Below are 20,760 nucleotides of genomic sequence, written 5' to 3' on the forward strand. Positions count from 1 at the left end.
GGTTGTCAGGTATTGTGGAAAAACTTTGACTTTTTACGTCACATCTGAGACCTCACAACACCGCTCCCGGATGGGCTCGAACCACCAACCTTTCGGTTAACAGCCGAACGCGCTAACCATTGCGTCACGGAAGCCCAAAAATTATATGGTCGTCAGGTATTGTGGAAAAACTTTGGCTTTTTACGTTACATTTGAGATCCCAAAACACCGCTCCCGGGTGGGCTCGAACCACCAACCTATTAGTTAACAGCCGAACGCGCTAACCATTGAGCCACGGAAGCTCAGAAATTAAATGGTTGTCACGTATTGTGGAAAAGATATGACTTTTTACGTCACATCTGAGACCTCACAATACCGCTCCCGGATGGGCTCGAGCCACCAACCTTTCGGTTAACAGCCGCACGCGCTAACCATTGCGCCACGGAAGCTCAGAAATTAAATGGTTGTCAGGTATTGTGGAAAAACTTTGACTTTTTACGTCACATCTGAGACCTCACAACACCGCTCCCGGATGGGCTCGAACCACCAACCTTTCGGTTAACAGCCGAACGCGCTAACCATTGCGTCACGGAAGCCCAAGAATTATATGGTCGTCAGGTATTGTGGAAAAACTTTGGCTTTTTACGTTTCATTTGAGATCCCAAAACACCGCTCCCGGGTGGGCTCGAACGACCAACCTTTCGGTTAACATCTAAACGCGTTAACCATTGCGCAACGGAAGCCCAAAAATTAAATGTTCGTCAGGTATTGTGGAAAAACTTTGACTTTTTACGTCACATCTGAGACCTCACAACACCGCTCCCGGATGGGCTCGAACCACCAACCTTTCGGTTAATAGCCGCACGCGCTAACCATTGCGCCACGGAAGCTCAGAAATTATATTGCGCCACGGAAGCCCAAAAACTAAATGGTCGTCAGGTATTGTGGAAAAACTTTGGCTTTTTACGTTACATTTGAGATCCCAAAACACCGCTCCCGGGTGGGCTCGAACCACCAACCTATTAGTTAACAGCCGAAGGCGCTAACCATTGAGCCACGGAAGCTCAGAAATTAAATGGTTGTCACGTATTGTGGAAAAGATATGACTTTTCACGCTACTTCTGAGACCCCACAACACCTCTCCCGGGTGGGCTCGAACCACCAACCTTTCGGTTAACAGCTGAAAGCATTAACCATTGCGCAACGGAAGCCCAAAAATTAAATGTTCGTCAGGTATTGTGGAAAAACTTTGACTTTTTACGTCACATCTGAAACCTCACAACACCGCTCCCGGATGGGCTTGAACCACCAACCTTTCGGTTAACAGCCGAACGCGCTAACCATTGAACCACGGAAGCCCAAAAATTATATGATCGTCTGGTATTGTGGAAAAACTTTGGCTTTTTACGTCACATCTGAGACCTCACAACACCGCTCCCGGATGGGCTCGAACCACCAACCTTTCGGTTAACAGCCGAACGCGCTAACCATTGCGTCACGGAAGCCCAAAAATTATATGGTCGTCAGGTATTGTGGAAAAACTTTGGCTTTTTACGTTACATTTGAGATCCCAAAACACCGCTCCCGGGTGGGCTCGAACCACCAACCTATTAGTTAACAGCCGAACGCGCTAACCATTGAGCCACGGAAGCTCAGAAATTAAATGGTTGTCACGTATTGTGGAAAAGATATGACTTTTTACGTCACATCTGAGACCTCACAATACCGCTCCCGGATGGGCTCGAGCCACCAACCTTTCGGTTAACAGCCGCACGCGCTAACCATTGCGCCACGGAAGCTCAGAAATTAAATGGTTGTCAGGTATTGTGGAAAAACTTTGACTTTTTACGTCACATCTGAGACCTCACAACACCGCTCCCGGATGGGCTCGAACCACCAACCTTTCGGTTAACAGCCGAACGCGCTAACCATTGCGTCACGGAAGCCCAAAAATTATATGGTCGTCAGGTATTGTGGAAAAACTTTGGCTTTTTACGTTTCATTTGAGATCCCAAAACACCGCTCCCGGGTGGGCTCGAACGACCAACCTTTCGGTTAACATCTAAACGCGTTAACCATTGCGCAACGGAAGCCCAAAAATTAAATGTTCGTCAGGTATTGTGGAAAAACTTTGACTTTTTACGTCACATCTGAGACCTCACAACACCGCTCCCGGATGGGCTCGAACCACCAACCTTTCGGTTAATAGCCGCACGCGCTAACCATTGCGCCACGGAAGCTCAGAAATTATATTGCGCCACGGAAGCCCAAAAACTAAATGGTCGTCAGGTATTGTGGAAAAACTTTGGCTTTTTACGTTACATTTGAGATCCCAAAACACCGCTCCCGGGTGGGCTCGAACCACCAACCTATTAGTTAACAGCCGAAGGCGCTAACCATTGAGCCACGGAAGCTCAGAAATTAAATGGTTGTCACGTATTGTGGAAAAGATATGACTTTTCACGCTACTTCTGAGACCCCACAACACCTCTCCCGGGTGGGCTCGAACCACCAACCTTTCGGTTAACAGCTGAAAGCATTAACCATTGCGCAACGGAAGCCCAAAAATTAAATGTTCGTCAGGTATTGTGGAAAAACTTTGGCTTTTTACGTTACATTTGAGATCCCAGCGCGTTCGGCTGTTAATTAATGGGTTGGTGGTTCAAGCCCACCCGCGAGCGGTGTTTTGGGATTTCAAATGTAACGTAAAAAGCCAAAGATTTTCCACAATACCTGACGACCATTTAATTTTTGGGCTTCCGTGGCGCAATGGTTAACGCGTTTAGATGTTAACCGAAAGGTTGGTCGTTCGAGCCCACCCGGGAGAGGTGTTGTGAGGTCTCAGATGTGACGTAAAAAGTGGAAGTTTTTCCACAATACCTGACGACCATATAATTTTTGGGTTTCCGTGGCGCAATGGTTAGCGCTCTCAGCTGTTATTCAAAAGATTGGTGGTTCGAGTCCACCCGGGAGCGGTGTTGTGAGGTCTCAGATGCAGCGTAAAAAGTCGAAACTTTTCCACTATACGTGACAACCATTTAATTTCTGAGCTTCCGTGGCTCAATGGTTAGCGCGTTCGGCTGTTAATTAAAAGGTTGGTGGTTCGAGCCCACCCGGGAGCGGGGTTTTGGGATCTCAAATGTAACGTAAAAAGCCAAAGTTTTTCCACAATACCTGACGACCATTTAAATTTTGGGCTTCCGTTGCGCAATGGTTAACGAGTTTAGATGTTAACCGAAAGGTTGGTCGTTCGAGCCCACCCGGGAGAGGTGTTGTGGGGTCTCAGATGTAGCGTGAAAAGTCATAACTTTTCCACAATACCTGACGAACATTTAAATTTTGGGCTTCCGTTGCGCAATGGTTAACGCGTTTAGATGTTAACCGAAAGGTTGGTCGTTCGAGCCCACCCGGGAGAGTTGTTGTGGGGTCTCAGATGTAGCGTGAAAAGTCATATCTTTTCCACAATACGTGACAACCATTTAATTTCTGAGCTTCCGTGGCTCAATGATTAGCGCGTTCGGCTGTTAATTAATAGGTTGGTGGTTCGAGCCCACCCGGGAGCGGTGTTTTGGGATCTCAAATGTAACGTAAAAAGCCAAAGTTTTTCCACAATACCTGACGACCATTTAATTTCTGAGCTTCCGTGGCTCAATGATTAGTGCGTTCGGCTGTTAATTAATAGGTTGGTGGTTCGAGCCCACCCGGGAGGGGTGTTGTGGGGTCTCAGATGTAGCGTGAAAAGTCATAACTTTTCCACAATACCTGGCAACCATTTAATTTCTGAGCTTCCATGGCTCAATGGTTAGCGCGTTCGGCTGTTAACTAATAGGTTGGTGGTTCGAGGCCACCCGGGAGCGGTGTTTTGGGATCTCTAATGTAACGTAAAAAGCCAAAGTTTTTCCACAATACCTGACGACCATTTAGTTTTTGGGCTTTCGTGGCGCAATGGTTAGCGCGTTCGGCTGTTAACCGAAAGGTTGGTGGTTCGAGCCCACCCGGGAGCGGTGTTTTGGGATCTCAAATGTAACGTAAAAAGCCAAAGTTTTTCCACAATACCTGACGACCATATAATTTTTGGGTTTCCGTGACGCAATGGTTAGCGCGTTTAGCTAATAACCGAAAGGTTGGTCGTTCGAGACCACCCGGGAGAGGTGTTGTGGGGTCTCAGATGTAGCGTGAAAAGTCATAACTTTTCCACAATACCTGACAACCATTTAATTTCTGAGCTTCCGTGGCTCAATGATTAGCGCGTTCGGCTGTTAATTTATAGGTTGGTGGTTCGAGCCCACCCGGGAGCGGTGTTTTGGGATCTCAAATGTAACGTAAAAAGCCAAAGTTTTTCCACAATACCTGACGACCATATAATTTTTGGGCTTCCGTGACGCAATGGTTAGCGCGTTTAGCTAATAACCGAAAGGTTGGTCGTTCGAGACCACCCGGGAGAGGTGTTGTGGGGTCTCAGATGTAGCGTGAAAAGTCATAACTTTTCCACAATACCTGACAACCATTTAATTTCTGAGCTTCCGTGGCTCAATGATTAGCGCGTTCGGCTGTTAATTAATAGGTTGGTGGTTCGAGCCCACCCGGGAGCGGTGTTTTGGGATCTCAAATGTAACGTAAAAAGCCAAAGTTTTTCCACAATACCTGACGACCATATAATTTTTGGGCTTCCGTGACGCAATGGTTAGCGCGTTTAGCTAATAACCGAAAGGTTGGTCGTTCGAGACCACCCGGGAGAGGTGTTGTGGGGTCTCAGATGTAGCGTGAAAAGTCATAACTTTTCCACAATACCTGACAACCATATAATTTCTGAGCTTCCGTGGCTCAATGATTAGCGCGTTCGGCTGTTAATTAATGGGTTGGTGGTTCGAGCCCACCCGGGAGCGGTGTTTTGGGATCTCAAATGTATCGTAAAAAGCCAAAGATTTTCCACAATACCTGACGAACATTTAATTTTTGGGCTTCCGTTGGGCAATGGTTAGCGCGTTTAGCTAATAACTGAAAGGTTGGTCGTTCGAGACCACCCGGGAGAGGTGTTGTGGGGTCTCAGATGTAGCGTGAAAAGTCATAACTTTTCCACAATACCTGACAACCATATAATTTCTGAGCTTCCGTGGCTCAATGATTAGCGCGTTCGGCTGTTAATTAATAGGTTGGTGGTTCGAGCCCACCCGGGAGCGGTGTTTTGGGATCTCAAATGTAACGTAAAAAGCCAAAGTTTTTCCACAATACCTGACGACCATATAATTTTTGGGCTTCCGTGACGCAATGGTTAGCGCGTTTAGCTAATAACCGAAAGGTTGGTCGTTCGAGACCACCCGGGAGAGGTGTTGTGGGGTCTCAGATGTAGCGTGAAAAGTCGTAACTTTTCCACAATACCTGACAACCATATAAATTCTGAGCTTCCGTGGCTCAATGATTAGCGCGTTCGGCTGTTAATTAATGGGTTGGTGGTTCGAGCCCACCCGGGAGCGGTGTTTTGGGATCTCAAATGTATCGTAAAAAGCGAAAGTTTTTCCACAATACCTGACGAACATTTAATTTTTGGGCTTCCGTTGGGCAATGGTTAGCGCGTTTAGCTAATAACTGAAAGGTTGGTCGTTCGAGACCACCCGGGAGAGGTGTTGTGGGGTCTCAGATGTAGCGTGAAAAGTCATAACTTTTCCACAATACCTGACAACCATATAATTTCTGAGCTTCCGTGGCTCAATGATTAGCGCGTTCGGCTGTTAATTAATAGATTGGTGGTTCGAGCCCACCCGGGAGCGGTGTTTTGGGATCTCAAATGTAACGTAAAAAGCCAAAGTTTTTCCACAATACCTGACGACCATTTAATTTCTGAGCTTCCGTGGCTCAATGATTAGTGCGTTCGGCTGTTAATTAATAGGTTGGTGGTTCGAGCCCACCCGGGAGGGGTGTTGTGGGGTCTCAGATGTAGCGTGAAAAGTCATAACTTTTCCACAATACCTGGCAACCATTTAATTTCTGATCTTCCATGGCTCAATGGTTAGCGCGTTCGGCTGTTAACTAATAGGTTGGTGGTTCGAGCCCACCCGGGAGCGGTGTTTTGGGATCTCTAATGTAACGTAAAAAGCCAAAGTTTTTCCACAATACCTGACGACCATTTAGTTTTTGGGCTTTCGTGGCGCAATGGTTAGCGCGTTCGGCTGTTAACCGAAAGGTTGGTGGTTCGAGCCCACCCGGGAGCGGTGTTTTGGGATCTCAAATGTAACGTAAAAAGCCAAAGTTTTTCCACAATACCTGACGACCATATAATTTTTGGGCTTCCGTGACGCAATGGTTAGCGCGTTTAGCTAATAACCGAAAGGTTGGTCGTTCGAGACCACCCGGGAGAGGTGTTGTGGGGTCTCAGATGTAGCGTGAAAAGTCATAACTTTTCCACAATACCTGACAACCATGTAATTTTTGAGCTTCCGTGGCTCAATGATTAGCGCGTTCGGCTGTTAATTAATGGGTTGGTGGTTCGAGCCCACCCGGGAGCGGTGTTTTGGGATCTCAAATGTAACGTAAAAAGCCAAAGTTTTTCCACAATACCTGACGACCATTTAATTTCTGAGCTTCCGTGGCTCAATGATTAGCGCGTTCGGCTGTTAATTGATAGGTTGGTGGTTCGAGCCCACCCGGGAGCAGTGTTTTGGCATCTCAAATGTAACGTAAAAAGCCAAAGTTTTTCCACAATACCTGACGACCATTTAATTTCTGAGCTTCCGTGGCTCAATGGTTAGCGCGTTCAGCTGTTAACCGAAAGGTTGGTGGTTCGAGCCACCCGGGAGAGGTGTTGTGGGGTCTCAGATGTAGCGTGAAAAGTCATAACGTTTCCACAATACCTGACAACTATATAAATTCTGAGCTTCCGTTGCTCAGTGGTTAGCGCGTTCGGTTGTTAATCGAAAGGTTGGTGGTTCGAGCCTACCCGGGAGAGGTGTTGTGGGGTCTCAGATGTAGCGTGAAAAGTCATAACTTTTCCACAATATCTGACAACCATTTAATTTCTGAGCTTCCGTGGCTCAATGGTTAGCGCGTTCGGCTGTTAACTAATAGGTTGGTGGTTCGAGCCCACCCGGGAGCGGTGTTTTTGGGTCTCAGATGTAGCGTGAAAAGTCATAACTTTTCCACAATATCTGACAACCATTTAATTTCTGAGCTTCCGTGGCTCAATGGTTAGCGCGTTCGGCTGTTAACTAATAGGTTGGTGGTTCGAGCCCACCCGGGAGCGGTGTTTTTGGGTCTCAAATGTAACGTAAAAAGCCAAAGTTTTTCCACAATACCTGACGACCATATAATTTTTGGCCTTCCGTGACGCAATGGTTAGCGCGTGCGGCTGTTAACCGAAAGGTTGGTGGTTCGAGCCCATCCGGGAGCAGTGTTGTGAGGTCTCAGATGTGACGTAAAAAGTCAAAGTTTTTCCACAATACCTGACAACCATTTAATTTCTGAGCTTCCGTGGCGCAATGGTTAGCGCGTGCGGCTGTTAACCGAAAGGTTGGTGGTTCGAGCCCATCCGGGAGCGGTTTTGAGGTCTCAGATGTGACGTAAAAAGTCAAATTTTTCCACAATACCTGACAACCATTTAATTTCTGAGCTTCCTTGGTTCAATGGTTAGCGCGTTCAGCTGTTAACCGAAAGGTTGGTGGTTCGAGCCCACCCGGGAGAGGTGTTGTGGGGTCTCAGATGTAGCGTGAAAAGTCATAACTTTTCCACAATACCTGATAACCATTTAATTTCTGAGCTTCCTTGGTTCAATGGTTAGCGCGTGCGGCTGTTAACCGAAAGGTTGGTGGTTCGAGCCCATCCGGGAGCGGTGTTGAGGTCTCAGATGTGACGTAAAAAGTCAAAGTTTTTCCACAATACCTGACGAACATTTAATTTTTGGGCTTCCGTTGCGCAATGTTTAACGCGTTTAGATGTTAACCGAAAGGTTGGTCGTTCGAGCCCACCCGGGAGAGGTGTTGTGGGGTCTCAGATGTAGCGTGAAAAGCCAAAGTTTTTCCAAAATACCTGACAACCATTTAATTTTTGGGCTTCCGTTGCGCAATGGTTAGCGCGTTCGGCTGATAACCGAAAGGTTGGTGGTTCGAGCCCATCCGGGAGCGGTGTTGTGAGGTCTCAGACGTAACGTAAAAAGTCAGAGTTTTTCCACAATACCTGACGAACATTTAATTTTTGGGCTTCCGTTGCGCAATGGTTAACGCGTTCAGATGTTAACCGAGGGGTTGGTCGTTCGAGCCCACCCGGGAGAGGTGTTGTGGGGTCTCAGATCTAGCGTGAAAAGTCATAACTTTTCCACAATACCTGACAACCATTTAATTTCTGAGCTTCCGTGGTTCAATGGTTAGCGCGTTCAGCTGTTAACCGAAAGGTTGGTGGTTCGAAACCACCCGGGAGCGATGTTTTGGGATCTCAAATGTAACGTAAAAAGCCAAAGATTTTCCACAATACCTGACGACCATATAATTTTTGGGCTTCCGTGACGCAATGGTTAGCGCGTGCGGCTGTTAACCGAAAGGTTGGTGGTTCGAGCCCATCCGGGAGCAGTGTTGTGAGGTCTCAGATGTGACGTAAAAAGTCAAAGTTTTTCCACAATACCTGACAACCATTTAATTTCTGAGCTTCCGTGGCGCAATGGTTAGCGCGTGCGGCTGTTAACCGAAAGGTTGGTGGTTCGAGCCCATCCGGGAGCGGTGTTGAGGTCTCAGATGTGACGTAAAAAGTCAAAGTTTTTCCACAATACCTGACGAACATTTAATTTTTGGGCTTCCGTTGCGCAATGGTTAACGCGTTTAGATGTTAACCGAAAGGTTGGTCATTCGAGCTCACCCGGGAGAGGTGTTGTGGGGTCTCAGATGTAGCGTGAAAAGTCATAACTTTTCCACAATACCTGACAACCATTTAATTTCTGAGCTTCCGTGGTTCAATGGTTAGCGCGTTCAGCTGTTAACCGAAAGGTTGGTGGTTCGAGCCCACCCGGGAGAGGTGTTGTGGGGTCTCAGATGTTGCGTGAAAAGTCATATCTTTTCCACAATACGTGACAACCATTTAATTTCTGAGCTTCCGTGGCTCAATGGTTAGCGCGTTTGGCTGTTAATTAATAGGTTGGTGGTGCGAGCCCACCCGGGAGCGATGTTTTGGGATCTCAAATGTAACGTAAAAAGCCAAAGTTTTTCCACAATACCTGACGACCATTTAATTTTTGGGCTTCCGTTGCGCAATGGTTAGCGCGTTCGGCTGATAACCGAAAGGTTGGTGGTTCGAGCCCATCCGGGAGCGGTGTTGTGAGGTCTCAGACGTAACGTAAAAAGTCAGAGTTTTTCCACAATACCTGACGAACATTTAATTTTTGGGCTTCCGTTGCGCAATGGTTAACGCGTTCAGATGTTAACCGAGGGGTTGGTCGTTCGAGCCCACCCGGGAGAGGTGTTGTGTAGTCTCAGATCTAGCGTGAAAAGTCATAACTTTTCCACAATACCTGACAACCATTTAATTTCTGAGCTTCCGTGGTTCAATGGTTAGCGCGTTTGGCTGTTAACCGAAAGGTTGGTGGTTCAAGCCCATCCGGGAGCGGTGTTGTGAGGTCTCAGATGTGACGTAAAAAGTCAAAGTTTTTCCACAATACCTGACGACCATATAATTTTTGGGCTTCCGTGGCGCAATGGTTAGCGCTTTCGGCTGTTATTCAAAAGGTTGGTGGTTCGAGCCCGCCCTTGAGCTTTGTTGTGAGGTCTCAGATGTAGCGTAAACATTTCCACTATACGTGACAACCATTTAATTTCTGAGCTTCCGTGGCTCAATGATTAGCGCGTTCGGCTGTTAATTAATAGGTTGGTGGTTCGAGCCCACCCCGGAGCGGTGTTTTGGGATCTCAAATGTAACGTAAAAAGTCAGAGTTTTTCCACAATACCTGACGAACATTTAATTTTTGGGCTTCCGTTGCGCAATGGTTAACGCGATCAGATGTTAACCGAGGGGTTGGTCGTTCGAGCCCACCCGGGAGAGGTGTTGTGAGGTCTCAGATGTAGCGTGAAAAGTCATAACTTTTCCACAATATTTGACAACCATTTAATTTCTGAGCTTCCGTGGTTCAATGGTTAGCGCGTTCAGCTGTTAACCGAAAGGTTGGTGGTTCGAGCCCACCCGGGAGAGGTGTTTTGGGGTCTCAGATGTAGCGTGAAAAGTCTTATCTTTTCCACAATACGTGACAACCATTTAATTTTCGAGCTTCCGTGGCTCAATGGTTAGCGCGTTCGGCTGTTAACTAATAGGTTGGTGGTTCGAGCGCACCCGGGAGCGGTGTTTTGGGATCTCAAATGTAACGTAAAAAGCCAAAGTTTTTCCACAATACCTGACAACCATTTAATTTCTGAGCTTCCGTGGTTCAATGGTTAGCGCGTTCAGCTGTTAACCGAAAGGTTGGTGGTTCGAGCCCACCCGGGAGAGGTGTTGTGGGGTCTCAGATGTTGCGTGAAAAGTCATATCTTTTCCACAATACGTGACAACCATTTAATTTCTGAGCTTCCGTGGCTCAATGGTTAGCGCGTTTGGCTGTTAATTAATAGGTTGGTGGTGCGAGCCCACCCGGGAGCGATGTTTTGGGATCTCAAATGTAACGTAAAAAGCCAAAGTTTTTCCACAATACCTGTCGACCATTTAATTTTTGGGCTTCCGTTGCGCAATGGTTAGCGCGTTCGGCTGATAACCGAAAGGTTGGTGGTTCGAGCCCATCCGGGAGCGGTGTTGTGAGGTCTCAGACGTAACGTAAAAAGTCAGAGTTTTTCCACAATACCTGACGAACAATTAATTTTTGGGCTTCCGTTGCGCAATGGTTAACGCGTTCAGATGTTAACCGAGGGGTTGGTCGTTCGAGCCCACCCGGGAGAGGTGTTGTGTAGTCTCAGATCTAGCGTGAAAAGTCATAACTTTTCCACAATACCTGACAACCATTTAATTTCTGAGCTTCCGTGGTTCAATGGTTAGCGCGTTTGGCTGTTAACCGAAAGGTTGGTGGTTCAAGCCCATCCGGGAGCGGTGTTGTGAGGTCTCAGATGTGACGTAAAAAGTCAAAGTTTTTCCACAATACCTGACGACCATATAATTTTTGGGCTTCCGTGGCGCAATGGTTAGCGCTTTCGGCTGTTATTCAAAAGGTTGGTGGTTCGAGCCCGCCCTTGAGCTTTGTTGTGAGGTCTCAGATGTAGCGTAAACTTTTCCACTATACGTGACAACCATTTAATTTCTGAGCTTCCGTGGCTCAATGATTAGCGCGTTCGGCTGTTAATTAATAGGTTGGTGGTTCGAGCCCACCCCGGAGCGGTGTTTTGGGATCTCAAATGTAACGTAAAAAGTCAGAGTTTTTCCACAATACCTGACGAACATTTAATTTTTGGGCTTCCGTTGCGCAATGGTTAACGCGATCAGATGTTAACCGAGGGGTTGGTCGTTCGAGCCCACCCGGGAGAGGTGTTGTGAGGTCTCAGATGTAGCGTGAAAAGTCATAACTTTTCCACAATATTTGACAACCATTTAATTTCTGAGCTTCCGTGGTTCAATGGTTAGCGCGTTCAGCTGTTAACCGAAAGGTTGGTGGTTCGAGCCCACCCGGGAGAGGTGTTTTGGGGTCTCAGATGTAGCGTGAAAAGTCTTATCTTTTCCACAATACGTGACAACCATTTAATTTCCGAGCTTCCGTGGCTCAATGGTTAGCGCGTTCGGCTGTTAACTAATAGGTTGGTGGTTCGAGCGCACCCGGGAGCGGTGTTTTGGGATCTCAAATGTAACGTAAAAAGTCAGAGTTTTTCCACAATACCTGACGAACATTTAATTTTTGGGCTTCCGTTGCGCAATGGTTAACGCGTTCAGATGTTAACCGAGGGGTTGGTCGTTCGAGCCCACCCGGGAGAGGTGTTGTGGGGTCTCAGATCTAGCGTGAAAAGTCATAACTTTTCCACAATACCTGACAACCATTTAATTTCTGAGCTTCCGTGGTTCAATGGTTAGCGCGTTCAGCTGTTAACCGAAAGGTTGGTGGTTCGAGCCCACCCGGGAGAGGTGTTTTGGGGTCTCAGATGTAGCGTGAAAAGTCTTATCTTTTCCACAATACGTGACAACCATTTAATTTCCGAGCTTCCGTGGATCAATGATTAGCGCGTTCGGCTTTTAATTAATAGGTTGGTGGTTCGAGCCCACCCGGGAGCGGTGTTTTGGGATCTCAAATGTAACGTAAAAAGCCAAAGTTTTTCCACAATACCTGACAACCATTTAATTTCTGAGCTTCCGTGGCGCAATGGTTAGCGCGTGCGGCTGTTAACCGAAAGATTGGTGGTTCGAGCCCATCCGGGAGCGGTGTTGAGGTCTCAGATGTGACGTAAAAAGTCAAAGTTTTTCCACAATACCTGACGAACATTTAATTTTTGGGCTTCCGTTGCGCAATGGTTAACGCGTTTAGATGTTAACCGAAAGGTTGGTCATTCGAGCTCACCCGGGAGAGGTGTTGTGGGGTCTCAGATGTAGCGTGAAAAGTCATAACTATTCCACAATACCTGACAACCATTTAATTTCTGAGCTTCCGTGGTTCAATGGTTAGCGCGTTCAGCTGTTAACCGAAAGGTTGGTGGTTCGAGCCCATCCGGGAGCGGTGTTGAGGTCTCAGATGTGACGTAAAAAGTCAAAGTTTTTCCACAATACCTGACGAACATTTAATTTTTGGGCTTCCGTTGCGCAATGGTTAACGCGTTTAGATGTTAACCGAAAGGTTGGTCATTCGAGCTCACCCGGGAGAGGTGTTGTGGGGTCTCAGATGTAGCGTGAAAAGTCATAACTTTTCCACAATACCTGACAACCATTTAATTTCTGAGCTTCCGTGGTTCAATGGTTAGCGCGTTCAGCTGTTAACCGAAAGGTTGGTGGTTCGAGACCACCCGGGAGAGGTGTTGTGGGGTCTCAGATGTTGCGTGAAAAGTCATATCTTTACCACAATACGTGACAACCATTTAATTTCTGAGCTTCCGTGGCTCAATGGTTAGCGCGTTTGGCTGTTAATTAATAGGTTGGTGGTGCGAGCCCACCCGGGAGCGATGTTTTGGGATCTCAAATGTAACGTAAAAAGCCAAAGTTTTTCCACAATACCTGACGACCATTTAATTTTTGGGCTTCCGTGGCGCAATGGTTAGCGCGTTCGGCTGATAACCGAAAGGTTGGTGGTTCGAGCCCATCCGGGAGCGGTGTTGTGAGGTCTCAGACGTAACGTAAAAAGTCAGAGTTTTTCCACAATACCTGACGAACATTTAATTTTTGGGCTTCTGTTGCGCAATGGTTAACGCGATCAGATGTTAACCGAGGGGTTGGTCGTTCGAGCCCACCCGGGAGAGGTGTTGTGAGGTCTCAGATGTAGCGTGAAAAGTCATAACTTTTCCACAATACTTGACAACCATTTAATTTCTGAGCTTCCGTGGTTCAATGGTTAGCGCGTTCAGCTGTTAACCGAAAGGTTGGTGGTTCGAGCCCACCCGGGAGAGGTGTTCTGGGGTCTCAGATTTAGCGTGAAAAGTCTTATCTTTTCCACAATACGTGACAACCATTTAATTTCCGAGCTTCCGTGGTTCAATGGTTAGCGCGTTCAGCTGTTAACCGAAAGGTTGGTGGTTCGAGCCCACCCGGGAGCGGTGTTTTGGGATCTCAAATGTAACGTGAAAAGTCATATCTTTTCCACAATACGTGACAACCATTTAATTTCTGAGCTTCCGTGGCTCAATGGTTAGCGCGTTTGGCTGTTAATTAATAGGTTGGTGGTGCGAGCCCACCCGGGAGCGATGTTTTGGGACCTCAAATGTAACGTAAAAAGCCAAAGTTTTTCCACAATACCTGACGACCATTTAATTTTTGGGCTTCCGTGGCGCAATGGTTAGCGCGTTCGGCTGATAACCGAAAGGTTGGTGGTTCGAGCCCATCCGGGAGCGGTGTTGTGAGGTCTCAGACGTAACGTAAAAAGTCAGAGTTTTTCCACAATACCTGACGAACATTTAATTTTTGGGCTTCCGTTGCGCAATGGTTAACGCGTTCAGATGTTAACCGAGGGGTTGGTCGTTCGAGCCCACCCGGGAGAGGTGTTGTGGGGTCTCAGATCTAGCGTGAAAAGTCATAACTTTTCCACAATACCTGACAACCATTTAATTCCTGAGCTTCCGTGGTTCAATGGTTAGCGCGTTCAGCTGTTAACCTAAAGGTTGGTGGTTCGAGCCCACCCGGGAGAGGTGTTTTGGGGTCTCAGATGTAGCGTGAAAAGTCTTATCTTTTCCACAATACGTGACAACCATTTAATTTCCGAGCTTCCGTGGATCAATGATTAGCGCGTTCGGCTGTTAATTAATAGGTTGGTGGTTCGAGCCCACCCGGGAGCGGTGTTTTGGGATCTCAAATGTAACGTAAAAAGCCAAAGTTTTTCCACAATACCTGACAACCATTTAATTTCTGAGCTTCCGTGGCGCAATGGTTAGCGCGTGCGGCTGTTAACCGAAAGGTTGGTGGTTCGAGCCCATCCGGGAGCGGTGTTGAGGTCTCAGATGTGACGTAAAAAGTCAAAGTTTTTCCACAATACCTGACGAACATTTAATTTTTGGGCTTCCGTTGCGCAATGGTTAACGCGTTTAGATGTTAACCGAAAGGTTGGTCATTCGAGCTCACCCGGGAGAGGTGTTGTGGGGTCTCAGATGTAGCGTGAAAAGTCATAACTTTTCCACAATACCTGACAACCATTTAATTTCTGAGCTTCCGTGGTTCAATGGTTAGCGCGTTCAGCTGTTAACCGAAAGGTTGGTGGTTCGAGCCCATCCGGGAGCGGTGTTGAGGTCTCAGATGTGACGTAAAAAGTCAAAGTTTTTCCACAATACCTGACGAACATTTAATTTTTGGGCTTCCGTTGCGCAATGGTTAACGCGTTTAGATGTTAACCGAAAGGTTGGTCATTCGAGCTCACCCGGGAGAGGTGTTGTGGGGTCTCAGATGTAGCGTGAAAAGTCATAACTTTTCCACAATACCTGACAACCATTTAATTTCTGAGCTTCCGTGGTTCAATGGTTAGCGCGTTCAGCTGTTAACCGAAAGGTTGGTGGTTCGAGCCCACCCGGGAGAGGTGTTGTGGGGTCTCAGATGTTGCGTGAAAAGTCATATCTTTACCACAATACGTGACAACCATTTAATTTCTGAGCTTCCGTGGCTCAATGGTTAGCGCGTTTGGCTGTTAATTAATAGGTTGGTGGTGCGAGCCCACCCGGGAGCGATGTTTTGGGATCTCAAATGTAACGTAAAAAGCCAAAGTTTTTCCACAATACCTGACGACCATTTAACTTTTGGGCTTCCGTGGCGCAATGGTTAGCGCGTTCGGCTGATAACCGAAAGGTTGGTGGTTCGAGCCCATCCGGGAGCGGTGTTGTGAGGTCTCAGACGTAACGTAAAAAGTCAGAGTTTTTCCACAATACCTGACGAACATTTAATTTTTGGGCTTCCGTTGCGCAATGGTTAACGCGTTCAGATGTTAACCGAGGGGTTGGTCGTTCGAGCCCACCCGGGAGAGGTGTTGTGGGGTCTCAGATCTAGCGTGAAAAGTCATAACTTTTCCACAATACCTGACAACCATTTAATTTCTGAGCTTCCGTGGTTCAATGGTTAGCGCGTTCAGCTGTTAACCGAAAGGTTGGTGGTTCGAGCCCACCCGGGAGAGGTGTTTTGGGGTCTCAGATGTAGCGTGAAAAGTCTTATCATTTCCACAATACGTGACAACCATTTAATTTCCGAGCTTCCGTGGATCAATGATTAGCGCGTTCGGCTGTTAATTAATAGGTTGGTGGTTCGAGCCCACCCGGGAGCGGTGTTTTGGGATCTCAAATGTAACGTAAAAAGCCAAAGTTTTTCCACAATACCTGACGACCATTCAATTTTTGGGCTTCCGTGGCGCAATGGTTAGCGCGTTCGGCTGTTTACCGAAAGGTTGGTGGTTCGAGCCCATCCGGGAGCGGTGTTGTGAGGTCTCAGATGTGACGTAAAAATTCAAAGTTTTTCCATAATACCTGACGAACATTTAATTTTTGGGCTTCCGTTGCGCAATGGTTAACGCGTTTATAACCGAAAGGTTGGTGGTTCGAGCCTACCCGGGAGAGGTGTTGTGGGGTCTCAGATGTAGCGTAAAAAGTCAAAACTTTTCCACAATACGTGAGAACCATTTAATTTCTGAGCTTCCGTGGATCAAGAGTTAGCGCGTTCGGCTGTTAACTAATAGGTTGGTGGTTCGAGCCCACCCGGGAGCGCTGTTTTGGGATCTCAAATGTAACGTAAAAAACCAAAATTTTTCCACAATACCTGACGACCACTTAACTTTTGGGCTTCCGTGGCGCAATGGTTAGCGCGTTCGGCTGTTAACCGAAAGGTTGGTGGTTCGAGCCCACCCGGGAGCGGTGTTTTGGGATCTCAAATGTAACGTAAAAAGCCAAAGTTTTTCCACAATACCAGACGACCATGTAATTTTTGGGCTTCCGTGGCGCAATGGTTAGCGCTCTCAGCTGTTATTCAAAAGGTTGGCGGTTCGAGTCCACCCGGGAGCGGTGTTTTGAGGTCTCAGATGTAGCGTAAAAATTCAAAACTTTTCCACTATACGTGACAACCATTTAATTTCTGAGCTTCCGTGGCTCAATGGTTAGCGCGTTCGGCTGTTAATTAATAGGATGGTGGTTCGAGCCCACGCGGGAGCGGTGTTTTGGGATCTCAAATATAACGTAAAAAGCCAAAGTTTTTCCACAATACCTGACGAACATTTAATTTTTGGGCTTCCGTGTCGCAATGGTTAGCGCGTTCGGCTGTTAACCGAAAGGTTGGTGGTTCGAGCCCATCCGGGAGCGGTGTTGTGGGGTGTCAGATGTAGCGTGAAAAGTCATAGCTTTTCCACAATACCTGACAACCATTTAATTTCTGAGCTTCCGTGGCTCAATGGTTAGCGCGTTCGGCTTTTAACTAATAGGTTGGTGGTTCGAGCCCACCCGGGAGCGGTGTTTTGGGATCTCAAATGTAACGTAAAAAGCCAAAGTTTTTCCACAATACCTGACGACCATTTAGTTTTTGGGCTTCCGTGGCGCAATGGTTAGCGCGTTCGGCTGTTAACCGAAAGGTTGGTGGTTCGAGCCCATCCGGGAGCAGTGTTGTAAGGTCTCAGATGTGACGTATAAAGTCAAAGTTTTTCCACAATACCTGACAACCATTTAATTTCTGAGCTTCCGTGGCGCAATGGTTAGCGCGTGCGGCTGTTAACCGAAAGGTTGGTGGTTCGAGCCCATCCGGGAGCGGTGTTGTGAGGTCTCAGATGTGACGTAATAAGTCAAAGTTTTTCCACAATACCTGACGAACATTTAATTTTTGGGCTTCCGTTGCGCAATGGTTAACGCGTTTAGATGTTAACTGAAAGGTTGGTCGTTCGAGCCCACCCGGGAGAGGATTTGTGGGGTCTCAGATGTAGCGTGAAAAGTCATAACTTTTCCACAATACCTGACAACCATTTAATTTCTGAGATTCCGTGGCGCAATGGTTAGCGCGTTCGGCTGTTAACCGAAAGGTTGGTGGTTCGAGCCCATCCGGGATCGGTGTTGTGAGGTTGCAGATGTGACGTAAAAAGTCAAAGTTTATCCACAATACCTGACGAACATTTAATTTTGGGCTTCCGTTGCGCAATGGTTAACGCGTTTAGATGTTAACCGAAAGGTTGGTCGTTCGAGCCCACCCGGGAGAGGTGTTGTGGGGTCTCAGATGTAGCGTGAAAAGTCATAAATTTTCCACAATACCTGACAACCATTTAATTTCTGAGCTTCCGTGGTTCAATGGTTAGCGCGTTCGGCTGTTAACCGAAAGGTTGGTGGTTCGAGCCCATCCGGGAGCGGTGTTGTGAGGTCCAGATGTGACGTAAAAAGTCAAAGTTTTCCCACAATACCTGACGACCATATAATTTTTGGGCTTCCGTGGCGCAATGGTTAGCGCTCTCAGCTGTTATTCAAAAGGTTGGTGGTTCGAGTCCACCCGGGAGCGGTGTTGTGAGGTCTCAGATGTAGCATAAAAAAGTCAAAACTTTTCCACTATACGTGACAACCATTTAATTTCTGAGCTTCCGTGGCTCAATGGTTAGCGCGTTCGGCTGTTAATTAATACGATGGTGGTTCGAGCCCACCCGGGAGCGGTGTTTTGGGATCTCAAATATAACGTAAAAAGCCAAAGTTTTTCCACAATACCTGACGACCATTTAGTTTTTGAGCTTCCGTGGCGCAATGGTTAGCGCGTTCGGCTGTTAACTAATAGGTTGGTGGTTCGAGCCCACCCGGGAGCGGTGTTTTGGGATCTCAAATGTAACGTAAAAAGCCAAAGTTTTTCCACAATACCTGACGACCATTTAGTTTTTGGGCTTCCGTGGCGCAATGGTTAGCGCATTCGGCTGTTAACCGAAAGGTTGGTGGTTCGAGCCCATCCAGAAGCAGTGTTGTAAGGTCTCAGATGTGACATATAAAGTCAAAGTTTTTCCACAATACCTGACAACCATTTAATTTTTGGGCTTCCGTTGCGCAATGGTTAACGCGTTTAGATGTTAACCGAAAGGTTGGTCGTTCGAGCCCACCCGGGAGTGGTGTTGTGGGGTCTCAGATGTAGCGTGAAAAGTCATAACTTTTCCACAATACCTGACAACCATTTAATTTCTGAGCTTCTGTGGTTCAATGGTTAGCGCGTTCGGCTGTTAACCGAAAGGTTGGTGGTTCGAGCCTATCCGGGAGCGGTGTTGTGAGGTCTCAGATGTGACGTAAAAAGTCAAAGTTTTTCCACAATACCTGACGAACATTTAATTTTTGGGCTTCCGTTGCGCAATGGTTAACGCGTTTAGATGTTAACCGAAAGGTTGGTCGTTCGAGCCCACCCGGGAGAGGTGTTGTGGGGTGTCAGATGTAGCGTGAAAAGTCATAACTTTTCCACAATACCTGACAACCATTTAATTTCTGAGCTTCCGTGGCGCAATGGTTAGCGCGTTCGGCTGTTAACTAATAGGTTGGTGGTTCGAGCCCACCCGGGAGCGGTGTTTTGGGATCTCAAATGTAACGTAAAAAGCCAAAGTATTTCCACAATACCTGACGACCATTTAATTTTTGGGCTTCCGTGGCGCAATGGTTACGCGTTCGGCTGCTAACCGAAAGGTTGGTGGTTCGAGCCCACCCGGGAGCGGTGTTTTGGGATTTCAAATGTAACGTAAAAAGTCAAAGTTTTTCCACAATACCTGACGAACATTTAATTTTTGGGCTTCCGTTGCGCAATGGTTAACGCGTTTAGATGTTAATCGAAAGGTTGGTCGTTCGAGCCCACCCGGGAGAGGTGTTGTGGGGTCTCAGATGTAGCGTGAAAAGTCATAACTTTTCCACAATACCTGACAACCGTTTAATTTCTGAGCTTCCGTGGCTCAATGGTTAGCGCGTTCGGCTGTTAACTAATAGGTTGGTGGTTCGAGCCCACCCGGGAGCGGTGTTTTGGGATCTCAGATGTAGCGTGAAAAGTCATAACTTTTCCACAATATCTGACAACCATTTAATTTCTGAGCTTCCGTGGCTCAATGGTTAGCGCGTTCGGCTGTTAACTAATAGGTTGGTGGTTCGAGCCCACCCGGGAGCGGTGTTTTGGGATCTCAAATGTAACGTAAAAAGCCAAAGTTTTTCCACAATACCTGACGACCATTTAGTTTTTGGGCTTCCGTGGCGCAATGGTTAGCGCATTCGGCTGTTAACCGAAAGGTTGGTGGTTCGAGCCCATCCAGAAGCAGTGTTGTAAGGTCTCAGATGTGACATATAAAGTCAAAGTTTTTCCACAATACCTGACAACCATTTAATTTTTGGGCTTCCGTTGCGCAATGGTTAACGCGTTTATATGTTAACCGAAAGGTTGGTCGTTCGAGCCCACCCGGGAGTGGTGTTGTGGGGTCTCAGATGTAGCGTGAAAAGTCATAACTTTTCCACAATACCTGACAACCATTTAATTTCTGAGCTTCTGTGGTTCAATGGTTAGCGCGTTCGGCTGTTAACCGAAAGGTTGGTGGTTCGAGCCTATCCGGGAGCGGTGTTGTGAGGTCTCAGATGTGACGTAAAAAGTCAAAGTTTTTCCACAATACCTGACGAACATTTAATTTTTGGGCTTCCGTTGCGCAATGGTTAACGCGTTTAGATGTTAACCGAAAGGTTGGTCGTTCGAGCCCACCCGGGAGAGGTGTTGTGGGGTGTCAGATGTAGCGTGAAAAGTCATAACTTTTCCACAATACCTGACAACCATTTAATTTCTGAGCTTCCGTGGCGCAATGGTTAGCGCGTTCGGCTGTTAACTAATAGGTTGGTGGTTCGAGCCCACCCGGGAGCGGTGTTTTGGGATCTCAAATGTAACGTAAAAAGCCAAAGTATTTCCACAATACCTGACGACCATTTAATTTTTGGGCTTCCGTGGCGCAATGGTTACGCGTTCGGCTGCTAACCGAAAGGTTGGTGGTTCGAGCCCACCCGGGAGCGGTGTTTTGGGATTTCAAATGTAACGTAAAAAGTCAAAGTTTTTCCACAATACCTGACGAACATTTAATTTTTGGGCTTCCGTTGCGCAATGGTTAACGCGTTTAGATGTTAATCGAAAGGTTGGTCGTTCGAGCCCACCCGGGAGAGGTGTTGTGGGGTCTCAGATGTAGCGTGAAAAGTCATAACTTTTCCACAATACCTGACAACC

General features: G+C 47.1%; 10 non-coding genes across 10 annotated transcripts; 8 read left to right on the plus strand and 2 right to left on the minus strand.

Moving 5' to 3' along the window:
* Positions 1–796: 796 nt before the first annotated feature.
* On the minus strand, positions 797–869 carry TRNAN-AUU (transfer RNA asparagine (anticodon AUU)). Its single transcript has one exon. It is a non-coding gene; the product is annotated as a tRNA-Asn (tRNA).
* A 1,277-nt stretch (positions 870–2,146) lies between these two features.
* On the minus strand, positions 2,147–2,219 carry TRNAN-AUU (transfer RNA asparagine (anticodon AUU)). Its single transcript has one exon. It is a non-coding gene; the product is annotated as a tRNA-Asn (tRNA).
* A 5,801-nt stretch (positions 2,220–8,020) lies between these two features.
* On the plus strand, positions 8,021–8,093 carry TRNAI-GAU (transfer RNA isoleucine (anticodon GAU)). Its single transcript has one exon. It is a non-coding gene; the product is annotated as a tRNA-Ile (tRNA).
* Positions 8,094–9,194: 1,101 nt separating this feature from the next.
* TRNAI-GAU (transfer RNA isoleucine (anticodon GAU)) lies at positions 9,195–9,267 on the plus strand. The gene has a single exon. It is a non-coding gene; the product is annotated as a tRNA-Ile (tRNA).
* Positions 9,268–10,655: 1,388 nt separating this feature from the next.
* TRNAI-GAU (transfer RNA isoleucine (anticodon GAU)) lies at positions 10,656–10,728 on the plus strand. Its single transcript has one exon. It is a non-coding gene; the product is annotated as a tRNA-Ile (tRNA).
* A 2,413-nt stretch (positions 10,729–13,141) lies between these two features.
* TRNAI-GAU (transfer RNA isoleucine (anticodon GAU)) lies at positions 13,142–13,214 on the plus strand. Its single transcript has one exon. It is a non-coding gene; the product is annotated as a tRNA-Ile (tRNA).
* A 662-nt stretch (positions 13,215–13,876) lies between these two features.
* TRNAI-GAU (transfer RNA isoleucine (anticodon GAU)) lies at positions 13,877–13,949 on the plus strand. Its single transcript has one exon. It is a non-coding gene; the product is annotated as a tRNA-Ile (tRNA).
* Positions 13,950–15,342: 1,393 nt separating this feature from the next.
* Positions 15,343–15,415, plus strand: TRNAI-GAU (transfer RNA isoleucine (anticodon GAU)). Its single transcript has one exon. It is a non-coding gene; the product is annotated as a tRNA-Ile (tRNA).
* Positions 15,416–19,158: 3,743 nt separating this feature from the next.
* TRNAS-GCU (transfer RNA serine (anticodon GCU)) lies at positions 19,159–19,230 on the plus strand. The gene has a single exon. It is a non-coding gene; the product is annotated as a tRNA-Ser (tRNA).
* Positions 19,231–20,480: 1,250 nt separating this feature from the next.
* On the plus strand, positions 20,481–20,552 carry TRNAS-GCU (transfer RNA serine (anticodon GCU)). Its single transcript has one exon. It is a non-coding gene; the product is annotated as a tRNA-Ser (tRNA).
* The last annotated feature ends 208 nt before the right edge of the window (positions 20,553–20,760 follow it).

The sequence above is a fragment of the Phalangium opilio genome, unplaced genomic scaffold, assembly GCF_054372755.1.
Source record: "Phalangium opilio isolate 3A_F unplaced genomic scaffold, DU_Popi_V2 ptg000002l_1, whole genome shotgun sequence".
In the NCBI taxonomy this organism is placed as follows: Eukaryota; Metazoa; Arthropoda; class Arachnida; order Opiliones; family Phalangiidae; genus Phalangium; species Phalangium opilio.